This window comes from Piliocolobus tephrosceles, chromosome 8 (assembly GCF_002776525.5).
Source record: "Piliocolobus tephrosceles isolate RC106 chromosome 8, ASM277652v3, whole genome shotgun sequence".
Taxonomy (NCBI): domain Eukaryota; kingdom Metazoa; phylum Chordata; class Mammalia; order Primates; family Cercopithecidae; genus Piliocolobus; species Piliocolobus tephrosceles.
The window spans coordinates 70,209,126-70,226,309 of NC_045441.1; positions in this window are offsets into that span (position 1 = coordinate 70,209,126).

Below are 17,184 nucleotides of genomic sequence, written 5' to 3' on the forward strand. Positions count from 1 at the left end.
AGATACGTAATTGTCAGATTCACCAAGGTTGAAATGAAGAAAAAAATATTAAGGGCAGCCAGAGAAAAAGGTCTGGTTACCCACAAAGGGAAACCCATCAGACTAAGAGTGGACCTCTCAACAGAAACCTTACAAGCCAGAAGACACTGGGGGCCAATAGTCAACATTCTTAAAGAAAATAATTTTCAACCCAGAATTCATATCCAGCCAAACTAAGCTTCATAAGTGACGGAGAAATAAAATTCTTAACAGACAAACAAATGCCAAGAGATTTTGTCACCACCAAGCCTGCCTTATCAGAGTTCCTGAAGGAAGCACTAAACATGGAGAGGAACAACCAATACAAACCACTGCAAAAACATGCCAAATGGTAAAGACCATCGATGGTATGAAGAAACTGCATCAACTAACAGGTGAAATAACTAGCTAGCATCATAATGACAGGATGAAATCCACACATAACAATATTAACCAAAATGTAAATGGACTAAATGCCCCAATTAAAAGACATAGACTGGAAAATTGGATAAAGAGTCAAGACCCATAAGTGTGCTGTATTCAGCAGACCCACCTCAGGTGCAAAGACACACATAGGCTCAAAATAAATGGATGGAGGAAGATCTACCAAGCAAATGGAAAGAAAAAAAAAAAAAAAAAAAAAAACAGGGGTTGCAATCCTGGTCTCTGATAAGACAGACTTTAAACCAACAAAGATCAAAAGAGACAAAGAAGGCCATCACATAGTGGTAAAGGGATCAATTCAACAAGAAGAGCTAACTATCCTAAATATATATGCACCCAATATGGGAGCACTCAGATTCATAAAGCAAGTTCTTAGAGACCTACAAAGAGACTTAGAGTCCTACAGAATAATAATGGAAGACTTTAACACCCCACTGTCAATACTAAACAGATCAACAAGACAGAAAATTAACAAGGATATCCAGGATTTGAACTCATCTCTGGACCAAGTGAACTTAAAACACATCTACAGAACTCTCCACCCCAAATCAACAGAATATCCATTCTTCTCAGCACCACATTGCACTTATTCTAAAATTGACCACATAATTGGAAGTAAACCATCCTCAGCAAATGTAAAAGAACAGAAATCACAACAAACTGTCTGTCAGACCACAGTGCAATCAAATTAGAACTCAGGATTAAGAAACTCACTCAAAACAACTACATGGAGACTGAACAACCTGCTCCTGAATGACTGCTGGATAAATAATGAAATGAAGGCAGAAATAAAGTTGTTCTTTGAAACCAATGAGAACAAAGACACAACATACCAGAATTTCTGGGACACATTTAAATCAGTGTGTAGAGGGAAATTTGTAGCCCTAAATGCCCATAAGAGAAAGCAGGAAAGATCTAAAACTGACACTCTAACATCACAATTAAAAGAACTAGAGAAGCAAGAGCAAACAAACTCATAAGCTAGCAGAAGACAAGAAATAACTAAGATCAGAGCAGAACTCAAGGAGATAGAGACATAAAAAACTCTTCAAGAAAAAAATAAATGAATCCAGGAGATTTTTTTTAAAAGATCAACAAAATAAATAGATTGATTGATAGCAAGACTAATAAAGAAAAGAGGAAAGAATCAAATAGATGAAATAAAAAATTATAAGCAGGATATCACCACTGATCCCACAGAAATACAAACTACCATTAGAGAATACTATAAACACCTCTGTGCAAATAAACTAGAAAATCTAGAAGAAATGGATAAATTCCTGGACACATACACCCTCCCAAGACTACACCAGGAAGAAGTTAGAAGTTGAATCTCTGAATAGACCAATAATAGGTTCTGAAATTGATGCAATAATTAATAAACTACCAACCAAAAAAAGTCCAGCACCAGACAGATTCACAGCCAAATTCTACCAGAGGTACAAAGAGGAGCTGGTGCCATTCCTTCTGAAACCATTCCAATCAATAGAAAAAGAAGGAATCCTCCTTAACTTATTTTATGAAGCCAGCATCATCCTGATACCAAAGCTTGGCTGAGATACAACAAAAAAAGAGAATTTCAGGCCAGTATCCAAAATGAACATTGATGCAAAAATCCTCAATAATATACTGGCAAACTGAATCCAGCAGCACATGAAAAAGCTTATCCACCACGATGAAGTTGGATTCATCCCTGGGATGCAAGGCTGGTTCAACATACAAAAATCAATAAACATAATCCATCACATAAACAGAACCAGCAACAAAAACCACATGGTTATCTCAAGAGACGCAGAAAAGGCCTTTGACAAAATTCAACAGCTTTTCATGCTAAAAATGCTCAATAAACTAGGTATTGATGGAACATATCTTAAAATAATAAAAGCCATTTATGACAAACCCGCAGCTAATATCATACTGAATGGGCAAAAGCCAGAAACATTCCCTTTGAAAAGCTGCACAAACAAGGATGCCTTCTCTCACCTCTCCTGTTCAACATAGTATTAAAAGTTCTGTCCAGGGCAATCAGGCAAGAGAACACAATAAAGGGTATTCAATTAGGAAAAGAGGAAGTCAAATTGCCCCTGTTTGCAGATGACATGATTGTGTATTTAGAAAACCTCATCGTCTCAGCCCCAAATCTCCTTAAGCTGACAAGCAACTTCAGCAAAGTGTCAAGATACAAAATCAAGATGCAAAAATGACAAGCATTCCTATACACCAAGAACAGAAAAACAGAGATCCAAATCACAAGTGAACTCTCATTCACAATTACTACAAAGAGAATAAAATACCTAGGAATCCAACTTACAAAGTATGTGAAGGACCTCTTCATGGAGAACTATAAACCACTGCTCAACAAAATAAAAGAGGACACAAACAAATGGAAGAACATTCCATGCTCATGGATAGGAAGAATCAATATCATGACAATGGCCATACTACCCAAAGTAATTTATAGATTCAATGCTATCCCCATAAAGCTGCCACTGATTTTCTTCACACAATTGAAAAAAAACTACTTTAAATTTCATATGGAACCAAAAAAGAGCCCACATAGCCAAGACAATCCTAAGCCAAAAGAACAAAGCTGGAGGCATCATGTTACCTGACTTCCAACTATACTACAAGCCTACAGTAACCAAAACAGCATGGTACTGGTACCCAAACAGATATATAGACCAGTGGAACAGAACAGAGGCCTCAGAAATAACACCTTTGACAAACGTGACAAAAACAAGCAATGGGAAAAGGATTCCCTATTTAATAAATGTTGCTGGGAAAACTGGCTAGCCATATGTGGAAAGCTGACACTGGACCCTATCCTTACACTTACACAAAAAATAACTCAAGATGGATTAAAGACTTAAATATAACACCTAAAACCATAAAAACCTTAGAAGAAAACCTGGGCAATACCATTCATGACTCAGGCATGAGCAAAGACTTCTTGACTAAAACACCAAAAGCAATGGCAACAAAAGCCAAAATTGACAAATGGGATATAATTAAGCTAAAGAACTTCTGCACAGCAAAAGAAACTATCATCAGAGTGAACAGGCAACCTACAAAATGGGAGAAAATTTCTCAATCTTTCCATCTGACAAAGGGCTAATGTCCAGAATCTACAAAGAACTTAAACAAATTTACAAGAAAAAAACAAACAACCCCGTCAAAAAGTGGGTAAAGGATATGAACAGACACTTCTCCAAAGAAGACATTTATGCAGCCAACAGACACATGAAAAAATGCTCATCATCACTGGCCATCAGAGAAATGCAAATCAAAACCACAAGGAGATACCACCTCACGCCAGTTACAATGGCAATCATTAAAAAAGTGAGGAAACAACAGATGCTGGAGAGGATGTGGAGAAATAGGAACGCTCTTATACTGTTGGGTGGGAGTGGAAATTAGTTCAACCCTTGTCGAAGACAGTGTGGCAATTCCTCAAGCATCTAGAACTAGAAATACCATTTGACCCAGCAATCCCATTACTGGATATATACCCAAAGGTTTATAAATCATTCTATAAAGACACATGCTCAAGTGTGTTTACTACGGCACTATTCACAATAGCAAAGACTTGAAACCAACCCAAATGTCCATCAATAATAGACCGGAAAAAGAAAATGTGGCACATATACACCATGGAATACTGTGCAGTCATAAAAAAAGGATGTGTTCATGTCTTTTGCAGGGACATGGATGAAGCTGGAAAACATCATTCTCAACAAACTATCACAAGGACGGAAAACCAAACACCATATGTTCTCAGTCGTAAGTGGGAGTTGAACAAGGAGAACACATGGACACAGGGTAGGGAACATCTCACACCAGGGCCTGTTGGGAGATGGGGGCCTGGGGGAGGGACAGTGTTGGGAGAAATACCTAATGTAAATGATGAGTTGATAGGTGCAGCAAACCAACATGGCACATGTGCACATTGTGCACATGTACCCTAGAACCTTAAGTATAATAATAATTTTTTAAAAATCCACTTGTAACTACTGCTTGTTGAAGTATATTCAGGCCAACTTGAATCTGTGCTCCTGCATTGCAATCTGCAAGCTTGGCCCAAATAAATTCTCTACATATATTAAGAAATAAAAATTAAAAAAAATAAAATAAAGTTCTTCTCTGCCTTGCTCACCCTCCAGTTGTCTACATAACCTCATTCTTCCTGGATGTGGGACAAGAACTCAGAACTAACTGAATGGCTGAAACACCACTTTTCTGGCTGGCTTGCTGTGCTATGGATGGTGAGAACGAGAGATATGTAACATGCCCTCCCCAACCCTTGGGGCTCTGATATTGCTGGCATCTCCAAGTTTTGGGGCACCATTGCGTTCCCATCGTCCAGATGCTGGTGCCCACAGCATAAGCCACTTGCAGTACTCCTGGTCCAGCTACAGCCTCGCACAGAGCCGGTGCCTGTGCCAGCACCTGGAACCGCCCACCCCACATGCAGCAGTTGGTGTGCCTGGCTATGCACAGTGGCCAGACTCCACACTCACTCACTCACTCACATACCTCTCACCATTCTGCCTGGCTCACCCTCAGTGGGCATTGGATCTGAGCCAGTAGCATGAGCTGAGTGCAGCCTGCCAGGATGAATGGGCAGAATGAGCCCAGCAGGCATGAACAAAACTCAAGCTAAGTTGCCTCGCCGCTGGCCATAGAGGTTTCCACCTGGTGAGGCAAAACCCAAGGGATCCTGTGATATTTAGAAGGTAGGAGGGAGGTAATAGCAAACTTTCTGCAGGTGTAAATGTGGACAAACAAACTCCAATAGGCATGAGTTTCAATATGGAGTGACCAGTTGACTTGTTCCAGTGTCTAGATATGAGTGTTGTGGCTGTTAGATGGTTATGGTTTGGGCAGCCACAAAAACAGTAACAGCATCAGCTTTCTGACATCTGGGTTGCAAATATAGTTGTGTAGCCTTAGAGCCAAAATTCAGGAAGCAGCTCCATAACTTCTTTTCCAGGCCTCCTACTGAGTTTATATCTAACTCCATCTACTAAATCTTTTCTGATCAAAAACAGAGTGGTTTTGGTTTCTACTATGCTGTACTTTGACTGATACACATTTTAAAAAGACTCCTACGTTGTCCAGAGGAATTTCCTTCTTACCTTGCGGAGCTAACCTGGCAATCCACAAGTATGAGCAGCAACCCTGGGCAACATAGTGAGACCTCGCCTCTACAAAGAAAGAAAAAAAAATTTAATTAGCAGGGCATAGTGATGCACACCTGAAGTCCAAGCTACTAGGGAGACTGAGGTGAGAAGGTCACTTGAGCCCAGGAGTTTGAGGCCACAGTGAGCTGCAATGGTACCATTGCACTCCAGTCTGCGTGACAAAATGAGACCCCGTCTCTAGAAAATAAAACAAAACTACAGAAGTAAGCAGCTGGCCAAACAGCTATCATTTACGATCACTTAAAGAGATCATAAATCCTTTGTTATGGAGAATGGCTCATTTTATCTTGCTGTAGTTTATATTTTCAGAGATATCCAAGAGAAAACAGCATTGATAAAGCAAGAAAACAATGTGCTGAAATTTCTGAACTTCAGGAAAATCATAAGTACTCCCAGAAAGAAAAGTCAGGATATTTAGGAAATAGAAAAGGAATAGGAATCAGAATTCTCAACTGCAACTCTGGATGGCTGGCAACTTCTAAAATCATTTCATTATTTTCTAATAAAGAGTTCGTTGATAACTCTTTTTCAAATTATGTTAAAATACTGACTACAGAATTTTCTTCAATATTTAGGTAGCATGGATTGACTTTGGTATTGTATGAGTAAACACTTTCCACATATTTAGCAAATGGATAATATTGAAAAATGTTTTAAGCTAATTAATTTTTATAGATAATATGTATACATGGTATAAAAATTCTTAATGCACAAAAGAGTACCATGAAAATGAAATTTTCATTCTACCTTTATGCCCTAGCCCGTCAGTCATCTCTCTAGACATAGCAACAAGATGAGCTTTTTTTTTTAAGGTGCTTGGCTCAGGGCTGAGTTTTTATAACAGCTTTACTGAGATATAATTCACATACCATAAAATTTACCCTTTCATGGTGTACAATTCAGTGATTTTTAGTATATAAAAAAAAGTTGTACAACCATCACCACTATCTAATTCCAGAACACTTACATCAACCTCAAAAGAAACACCAAATCCATTCGCTGTTTCTCCTCATTTCCCCCACACATAGACCTTGGTAATCACCAATCTACTTTCTGTCTTGAGGAATTTACCTATCTAGACATTTCATTTAAATGGAACAAAAAATAAGTGGTCTTATGTGTCTGGTTTATTTCACTTAGCATGTTTCCATGGCTCATCCATGTTTTAATATAACTTGTTTTTAAATAAACACAATACCATGAGATGGCATCAGTATTTGTTCCGCATGGAGAAAAGACAAAAATGGGAAGTGAGTACTTCAATTTTTGCTACAATAGCTGTTTATTAGACAGATCTCTTAGACAAGCTGAGGTGTTTACTCATGTTTCAGTGCATATGAATGGCAGGCTTACGAGCTGTTTTTCACAAGGGGCAAGTCCCAAGAAAGCAAAACAGATGGGCAAAGACAGCATCAGTAGAGCAACGTCGTAAAGCTTACAATATTATATGTTAGACAGACAAATAAGGTTAGTTAGGAACAGGAGGTTTCATGTCATCAACTCAAAAGGTGGAGAAGCTTTCAAACAAACAAAAATGCACAGTGATACCTTCTGCTCTTTTAAATCAATCAGATCTCTAACTGACAAATCATAAGCAAACTCATTAACATTGTTCTAAACCTACACAACAGTTTTTAAAATTTTTTTGGAAAATATAACAGAGAAAAAAATGAAAAACAAATAAGTAAATGTATCGATCAAAAAATCTTCATGAAGTAAACACCCTTATAAACACCATCCACATCAACACCAAAGAAGCCTCTCTTGAGCCCCTCTTGCTTACCTAAAGGTAGTCATTATCTTGACTCTAAGCCTATTTTCAAATTTGCCTCCAACAACATCTTCATTTATTTCTGAGACCTTCCCAGAAGCACGTTAACATTTATATTTCTACCAACTCATTTTTAGGTATCTGTTACAGCAGCTATTCACTTCTGATACCGAAATCTACATTTGTTTCCTAGGATTGCCATAAAAATTATTACAAACTGGATGGCTTAAAACAACAGGAATTTATTTTCCCGCTGTTCTGGAAGTCAGAAATCTGAAACAAAGCCGTGAACAGGACCACACTCCCTCCAAAGGCTCTAGAGGGGAATCCTTCTTTGTATCTTCCAGTTCCTAGTGGCTTCTGGTGTTCCCCGGGCTTGTGGTAGCATAACTCCAGTCTCTGCCTCTGTCTTCATTTGGCTTTCTCTGCGTGTGTCTGTGTGTCCCTCCCTCTTCTTATAAGGATACCAAGTCGTTTCATTCAGGGCCCACCCCAATCCGGTATGAACTTACCAGATTAATTATGTGTGCAAAGACCCTGTTTCCAAATAAGTTCACATCCTGAGGTTCTAGGTGTTCATGAATTTTGGAAGGACAGTGTTCAACTAATTACACTTTCCAATGTCTTTGAACAAAAAACCATGGTCTGAACCATTTGAATAACCTAGTCTGTCAATTCTTAAAGTGAAAATCTGTGCACAGTTCTAAAATCAAGTAATTTTTTAAATCTTCCTCAAATTAAATCTTTTAATTTAAAAGTAAACTTTACTGTCGAAAATGCAAACTTGGGGAGGGCAGAAAGATCACACACAAAGCTGCCACTTCACACCTAGAGGGTTGCACAGCACCCAGCAGCCGGGCCCAGGCGCTCAGCAATTCCCAGGCTGTGCGGTGGCCAGGCAGAGGCGCTCCTCGCTTCCTGATAGTGCGGCTGCCGGGCAGAGTCGCTCCGCACTTCCCAGATGGTGGGGCGCCGGCCCGAGGCGCTCTTCGCTTCCCGGACGGTGCAGGGGCCGGACAGAGGCGCTCCCCACTTCCCTGACGTTCCCGCGGCCAGGCAGAGGCGCTCCCCACTTCCAGGCAGAGGCGCTCCCCACTTCCCGGACGGTGCGGGGGCTGGGCAGAGGCACTCCTCACTTCCCAGACGGAAAATCAAGTAATTTTAACTCACAGTATTTCACAGGGCCTCACATTTTGAGACATCTGATATTTATTTGATAAAACTGCTGCAACTAATCTGGTTGAGGTTAAAGAAAACATAGATTGTTTATTCTTGTCAAGTTTTGTTATGATCCTTGTAATGTGAATTTGGAAAGTTACTTTTTCAAGGTTTTGAGATAGATTTAATAGCATAGGAATTATCTATACCTTGAAGATACATTTTGCTTATGAAACCATTTTGACAAATACTCTTAAACATTATTATTTGAGTGTTCTTAATTTCTTCCATTATTGATTTAATTTATTTAACTTCACCATGGGCCAACTATGTTTATGTGTATTTTCTTACAAAAGTGTTATTTTATAAAAATGTCATTAGATGCATCATAATTTTTAAAAATTTATTCTATACCTTTTATTATACCATCCTTAGATTTTTTTTTTAATAGATGAGTTAATTTGACTCATTTACTTATTTATCTGTTTGTTTTTTTTAAGACGGGGTCTTGCTATATTGCCCAGGCTGGATTTGAATTCCTGGGCTTAGACAACCCTTCCACCTCAGCCTCCTGAGTAACTGGGCTACAGGCATGCACCACCAAGCCCAGACACTCAGTTTCTATTAAGATTTATCTGTAGCTTTATTTTTTTATTACACTTACCTTATTGTAACTTGTCTTCCTTAGCCTTAATTGAATGACCAACTATTTGCTGTCATAGAACATTTTAGGGGATAAAAGGCTATAATGGAGTTGCTTATAAGTGTTCTCCAGCACTCAGAAGTAAGAAATAGTGGGCTCAAAGGCCCTATAAATGACCTGAAATCTTCTTAGACTTTTCTAAAAGAAATCTTTATATCTTATAGCCATAGGAATTATATTATAGAAAAACAAACTCAAAATCTAACCAAACCAAAATCTAAACTCTATGGATAGCTGAAACATTGTAAATTAAATTTCCAGTCCTGTAGAGTTTACTTCTTTTTTTTTTTTTTAAGATGGAGTTTCACTCTTGTCACCCAGGCTGGAGTGCAATGGTATGATCTCTGCTCACTGCAACCTCTGCCTCCCGGGTTCAAGCAATTCTCCTGACTCAGTCTCCCAAGAAGCTGGGATTACAGGCACCCGCCACTATGCCCGGTGAATTTTTTTTGTATTTTTAGTAGAGACTGGGTTTCACCATGTTGACTAGCTGGTCTCAAACTCCTGACCACAGGTGGTCCACCTGCCTTGGCCTCCCAAAGTGCTAGGATTACAGGCGCGAGCCACCACACCCAGCCTAGAGTTTACTTTTAATGGCAAAAACTGCCATTACTTTTGCACCAACCTAATAAAATTAAGACATTCCTGAAAATTGGGATGGGGACATATGAGTAGATTCTGATGAAGGTGATAATTTTCAGCCTGAAATTCTGGGCAAGTTGTCAGTCTACCCCTGCCTGAAGAACTGTAGTAGCCTCCCCTGAGGTAGTTGCTTTACAAGGGACTACTGTTCCTTGTAATCTACCCTTAACACCTCTCATTGCTTCTAAATCTATAATCAGACTCAGGTGAAAGTAGACTCCAATATGTGAGACACAAACTTAGGAGGAACAATACACACCAAAAGAATTGGCAGATTTTGTCAATTTACATAGACAGATACTGGTGAACCTGTGTGGGGATGGATCTTAAGAGTGTGGTATCAGGGTGGAGGGAATATAAAGTTGGATTAAACTCAATTTATTAACATGGCTTCACTAGCAGAAATTCCAGATTTAGTGTGTTTGTCTGAGGGGTTGGGAGTGACTGTAACAGTTTATTTGTTGATTAACTAAAACCCGGGCCAAAAGGTAGACTACACTTAAGGGAGTCGAATTGCCAAAACTTTCCTGGTGCCACAGAAGGGATGGTATCAAATGACTCAGGAATATTAACTAGAATCTACAAGGAACTCAACAACTCAACAACAAAAGAAACAGTCCCATTAAAAAGTGGGCAATAGGCCAGGCGTGGTGGCTCACACCTGTAATCCCAGCACTTTGGGAGGCTGAGGCAGGTGGATCACGAGGTCAGGAGATGGAGACCATCCTGGCTAACACGGTGAAACCCTGTGTCTACTAAAAATCCAAAAAAAATTAGCCGGGCATGGTGGCGGGCGCCTGTGGTTCCAGCTGCTTGGGAGGCTGAGGCAGGAGAATGGCATGAACCCGAGAGGTGGAGCTTTCAGTGAGCAGAGATCACACCACTGCACTCCAGCCTGGGTGACAGAGCGAGACTCCATCTCAAAAAAAAAAAGAAAAAAAAAAAGTGGGCAATAAACATGAACAGAGTTTTTCAAAAGAAGACATACAAATGGCTAACAAGCATAGGAAAAAATACTCAACACCACTAATCATCAAAGAAATGCAAATTAAAACCACGATGAGATATCATCTTACACCAGTCAGAATGGCTATTATTAGAAAGTAAAAAAATAACACACACTGGCAAAGAGGAGAAAAGGGAACACTTATACACTGTTAGTGGGAATATAAATCAGTATAACCTGTATGGAAAACAGTATGGAGATTTCTTAAAGAACTAAACAGAATTACAATTCAATCTAGTAGTCTCACTATGAGGTATTTACCCAACGGAAAAGAAATCATTACATGAAAATGATACCTGCAGCCGGGAGTGGTGGTTCATGAGAGGCCAAGGTGGGCAATCACCTGAGGTCAGGAGTTCGAGACCAACCTGGCCAACATAGTGAAACCCTATCTGTACTAAAAATACAAAAATTAGCCAGGCATGGTGGCAGGCGCCTGTAATCCCAGCTCCTCGGGATGCTGAGGCAGGAGAATGACTGGAACCCAAGAGGTGGAGCTTGCAGCCAGCTGAGATCATGCTATTGCACTCTAGCCTGGGCGACAAGAGTGAAACTCCATCTCAAAAAAAAAAAAAAGATACCTGCACTTACATGTTTATTGCAGCACTATTCATAAGAGCAAAGATACAGAATTCCACTCAGCCCTAAAAAATAATAAACTCAGGCATTAATATTTTGCAGTAACATGGCTGGAACTAGAGGCCACTATCTTAAGTGAAATAACTCAGAAAGCCAAATATCACATGCTTTCACTTATAAGTGGGAGCTAAATAAGTGTATACATGGACATAGAGAGTGAAATAATAGACTGTGGAGACTCAGAAGGATGGGAAGGTAAAGGTGGGGGAGGTGTATGAAGGTTAAAAAACTACCTATTGAGTACAGTGTTCACTATTTGGGTGATGGGTACACTAGAAGCCCAAACTTCGCTATTACATAACAAAACTGCACTTGTACCCCCTCAATCTTCAAAAACAAACAAACAAACCCAAAGACTCAGGAACATTAGAATGATAAAGTGGATTTATCATGTTAAGACTTGCTTGCCCATCCACTGAATATTTCCCCCATGAGGGTCCAGAGAGCACTCAAAGTTTTGAGAAATATGATTTGTGAGAGAAGCCCTGGACTAGGCTCTCTGAATTCCGTGGAGGAATCACTCCTTTCGATGAGATCAGATGGTGGTAGGGACCACGTGGTGACACATAAATGACTAAATACAAGGTAGGCATGGTTATTGGATTAGGCCGCAGAGCCGAAGCAGTAATAAGAATAGTAGCTGCAAAATGTACAGCATTGGCTAGTTGATTGTGGAGTTTCCAGAACAAAAATAGATTGTAAACCTACTAAAATCTTGATGTATAATCAGAAAGTTTTACGACTAGAAGACGTAAAGGATTAATGCTGCCATCATTAATTTAAAAGACACAGGGAGGCAATTCTTAGGTCGACCACATTGAACTTTCTTACTGGGGCTGTGGAAAAGAAACATGGATCTTGGAGAATAACAGTTAATTACTGCAAACTTAATCAGGTGACAATTTTCATTGCAGCTGAAATTCTTTTTTTTAAATTTTGAGACAACATCTTGCTCTGTCATCTAGGCTGGAGTGCAATGGTGCGATCTCAGCTCACCGCAGCCTCCACCTCCCAGGTTCAAGCAATTATTCTGCCTCAACTTCCCAAGTAACTGGGATTACAGGCACCCATCACAAAGCCCAGCTAATTTTTGTATTTTTAATGGAGACAGGGTTTCACCATCTTGGTCAGGCTGGTCTCAAACTCCTAACTCCAGGTGATCTACCCATGTCAGCCTCCCAAAGTGCTGGGATTACAGGCATGAGCCATTGCGCCTGGCCCTGCAGCTGCAATTCTAGATGTGGTTTCGTTGCTGGAGAAAGTCAACACATACCCTGGCTTCTGCTGTTTAATAATTGCACTGACAAAGGCTTTTATCTATAGCTGTCATTAAGGACCATCAAAAGTACTTTGCTTTCTGTTGGTTAGTAACACACCTTGACTGTCTCAGGGCTGTGCCGGTCAGGCTCTCTTGCAGAGTCTTCATTGTGTCTTTATTCCACAGAAAATCATGCTGTCCAGTTACATGGATGACATCATTGATATATTTGGCTGTGTCTCCACCCAAATCTCATCTTGAATTCCCACATGTTGTGGGAGCGACCTGGTGGAAGGTAATTGAACCATGGGGGCAGGTCTTTCCCATGGTGTTCTTATAATAGTAAATAAGTCTTGCAAGATCTGATGGTTTTATAAGAGGGAGTTTCCCTGCACAAGTTCTCTCTCTTTGCCTGCTGCCATCCATGTAAGACATGACTTGCTCCTCCTTGCCTTCCACCGTGATTGTGAGGCCTCCCCAGCCATGTGGAACTGTAAGTCCATTAAACCTCTTTGTTTTGTAAATTGCCCAGTCTTAGGTATGCCTTTATGATGTTAATTGGACCTACTAAGAAAGAAGTTAACAACTACTCTAGACATGTTGGTGAAATACATTAGGACAGGTGGTGGGAAGCAAATCTGCCAAATAATCAGGTTTCTGCCATCTCAATGAAATGTCCAGGGTCCCATTGGTCTGGTGAGGGAGAAGAAAAGGAAAAATCAGTTAAGGGTGGTCCTTGGAGAAGCAGCCTGCCTGAAAAATCAAAGCTACAGGCAAAAATAGAGCAGCCTGAGGAAAACTTAAAATGCATCTGCACAGATAAGCAGGCAGCACAGACGAGGTCCAACACTGAGGCCTTTTGTTTCTTGTGTGATTAGCAGGTTCCCAGGAAAAGTTTTCTCCCCTTCTCAGGCATATATACCATGGGCTCCAATGGGAACTCGCACAGGGAGGGGGGCACTTACCTAAAACAAACCAGCAGTTATACAAACAAGTGAAGCAGCACTTTGTGCTTGCCTAGAGTCATATCCACAACTATATAGATAAGGAGGAGTTGTGCAGATAGCTTTTCAGATAAGAGAGGTTACTCAAACAGCTACACAGAGAAGAGGAGTTTCTTTTAAAAGCTTTTGAATTTGACTGTAAAAGCAGCAACCCACTTGGGCTCCCCTCTCTGCTGTGGAGAGCTTTCTTCTTTTGCTTATTAAACTTTTGCTCCAGCCTCACCCTTTGTGTCCATGTTCCTTAATTCTCTTGGTCATGAGACGACCAGCTCAGATAACACCTTAGACAAGACCAGCAACCCTGACCTGTGTCACTGGGCCATGTCAGTATGTCCTTTTTATTTTTATTTATTTATTTTTGAGATGGAGTCTCACTCTGTCACCCAGGCTGCAGTGCATTGTCATGATCCTGGCTCACTGCAACCTCCACCTCCCAGGTTCAAGTGATTCTCCTGTCTCAGTCTCCTGAGTAACTGGGATTATAGGTGCCACCACACCTGACTAATTTTTGTAATTTTAGTAGAGACAAGGTTTCACCATGTTGACCAGGCTGGTCTCTAACTCCTGACCTCAAGTGATCCACCTGCCTCAGCCTCCCAAAGTGCTGGGATTGCAGGCATGAGCCACTGTGCCTGGCCCAATATGTCCTTTTTAAAGTGAAAGAGAAGTTACTGCATCTGGCTTCTCTTAACCATGAAGGGGCATAATGCCATTTAGGCTTCTTTGGATTTGGGAGGCAACATTTACTTCATTGAGTGTGCTACTCTTACCCATTTACTGAGCAACCTGAAAAGCTGCTAGTTTTGGGTGGGACCCAGAACATAAAAATGATCTGCAAGAAGTCTAGGCTTCCATGCAAATTGCTCTTTGGCTGAGATACATAACACAGCATATCTGTTGGTGCTTGAAGCAAGTTACCATTCATCATGAACTGGGTCTTTTCTGACAAACAAAGCCATAAGATTGTACATGAACAGCCACATTACATCACCAGTTGGAAATAGAAGAAACCAGGATTTGAGCAGGTCCTGAAGGTGTAAGTAAGTTTCAGGAGCAAGTGTCACAAATTCCTATGGTCCAGATTCCTGCAATAGTGCCTCCTCCCCTCTCAACATATACGCATGATTCCATGGCATGTTCTCCATTCCCTTTTAATTGAAGAACCAATATGTGAACTTGGTTTACAGATGGTTTTATATGAAATGTTATCAATACCCCAAAGTAGACAACTGTAGCACTATAGTCCCACTCTGGATTGGCTCTGAAAGACAGTAGTAAAAGACAATCATCCCAGAAGGTGGAACTTTTAGCAGTTCTCCTTGATATTCATTATGTTTGGAAGGAAGTATGGCTGGAGATATGGCTCTACATTTACTTGTGGGTGTGGCTAATATTTCCATTGGATGACCAGGGATTTGGAAGGAATATAACTGGAAAATTGGTAACAAGATCTGAGAAAGAGATATATGGATAGATGTTTCTGAGTTGGCACAGCATGTGAAGATATTTGTATTCCAAATGGATGCTCATCAAAGAGCTGTTGCAGTGGAGGAGGATGTGAATAATCATGGAAGGGAAAATGTTTTGTTGTCAGTGGCATAGACACTGTGGGCATGAACTTGCCTTCCTTGCCTGCAATGCATCCATGGACTTATAAAATGCTTTACTATAATAATATTCTACATAGTATTGCTTCTAACAAACTCAATTTGTAGCAAATGTAATATGGTGATGGACTTATACTCATTCACTGGTCTTATTACATGCTCCATCACTCTGGAACAATTGACCTAATAGAATAGGTGGAATGACCTTGTGAAGGCTCAGTTACAGTGCCAGTTGAGAGCAACACCTTGGAGAGCTGCAATAATATCTTCTAGTATATGGTGTATACTCTAAATTCATGAGCAATATATGCTGCTACTTTAAATGAAAATAGCAGGAGAATCAAGGAGTATATATGGCAGTGCACTTCTTACTATTACTCCTAGTGATTCACGGGTGAAATTCCCAACCTAGCAGCTTTGGGCTTTGCTGGTCTAGGAATCTTAGTTTTAAGGAAGAAATCCTTTTATTAGGAGATATGGTAATGATTCTGCTACACTAGAAGTTGAGACTGGTCACTTTGGGGTCCTCAAGTCAGTCAATCAACAGGCAAATAAGAGGTTATTCCATGAACTTGGGTGACTGATCCTCATTATTAAGGAAAATTTGGGGTATACAACTTACTGGGGTTACAAAGGAGTATGTCTGGAATGCATGAAATCCTTTGACACTTCTTAGGACTCCTGTTCTTGCCAAATTCCGCTTTTAATTTCTATACTTCTGGATTTGGTTTGTATTTAGCTCTGTAACAAAGAGCTGTAGCTTCCACTGAAGGACACCCACATCATTGAGGTTGGGAGTTTGAAAGTAACAAGAGACCAATGGGGTCTTGTGTCCTCATGGGTTCCACTATCCCCACAGGTTCTGATGTGTTTTTGCTCCTCTGTTTTATGTGCTGCTTCCCTTTTTGACTGTGTCCTCTAATGACTGCAGGCTGTAAAGGAAACATTTCTCCCACAATTGCATAATGTCAATTGCTTATAATAAATCTCTTATTATATATGTATATATCCTAGGAGTTCTGCTTCTCTGGTTGAGCCTTAATATAAGTGCTTACATTTCTGACTTGTTCTAACTTTTCTTTACTGACTCTTCCCTCCTAGCCTGGTCCTCATTTGTTCATGTTCTCTCTAGGGTTTGGGCGTTCAGCCTCTTCTCTTCTTACACTTTCCATTTTACACATTCTTTACAGACATGTTCATGAATTTCCATTGTATTAACTCTCACTTATATGCTATTTATGTTTAAATTGTACCCCCAGCCTAAACCTCTCTCATGAGCTCAAGTGATGTTTCTGCCTGCCTTCAGAGTATCTCTAATTGAGGATATTCCACAGCTATCCTAGACTCAATATTTCCAAAAATGATGTTATATTCCTTGGTAAGTTGCACCACTATATATCCATAACCTAAGTCATATACAAGTGTCTATTGCAGGGCTTATCAAAAACCTTTGTAATATTTCTGTACCTTCCCACTAGATGAAAAGTGTTGAAGGAAGACACCAGTGAGTTAATCTCCTTATCCTGAGCACTCAGCATCATGAACAGTATATAGTAGGCACTCAACGTAAGTTTAATAAGTGAATAAGATAGGCCGGGCGCGGTGGCTCAAGCCTGTAATCCCAGCACTTTGGGAGGCCGAGACGGGCGGATCACGAGGTCTGGAGATCAAGACCATCCCGGCTAACACGGTGAAACCCCGTCTCTACTAAAAATACAAAAAACTAGCCGGGC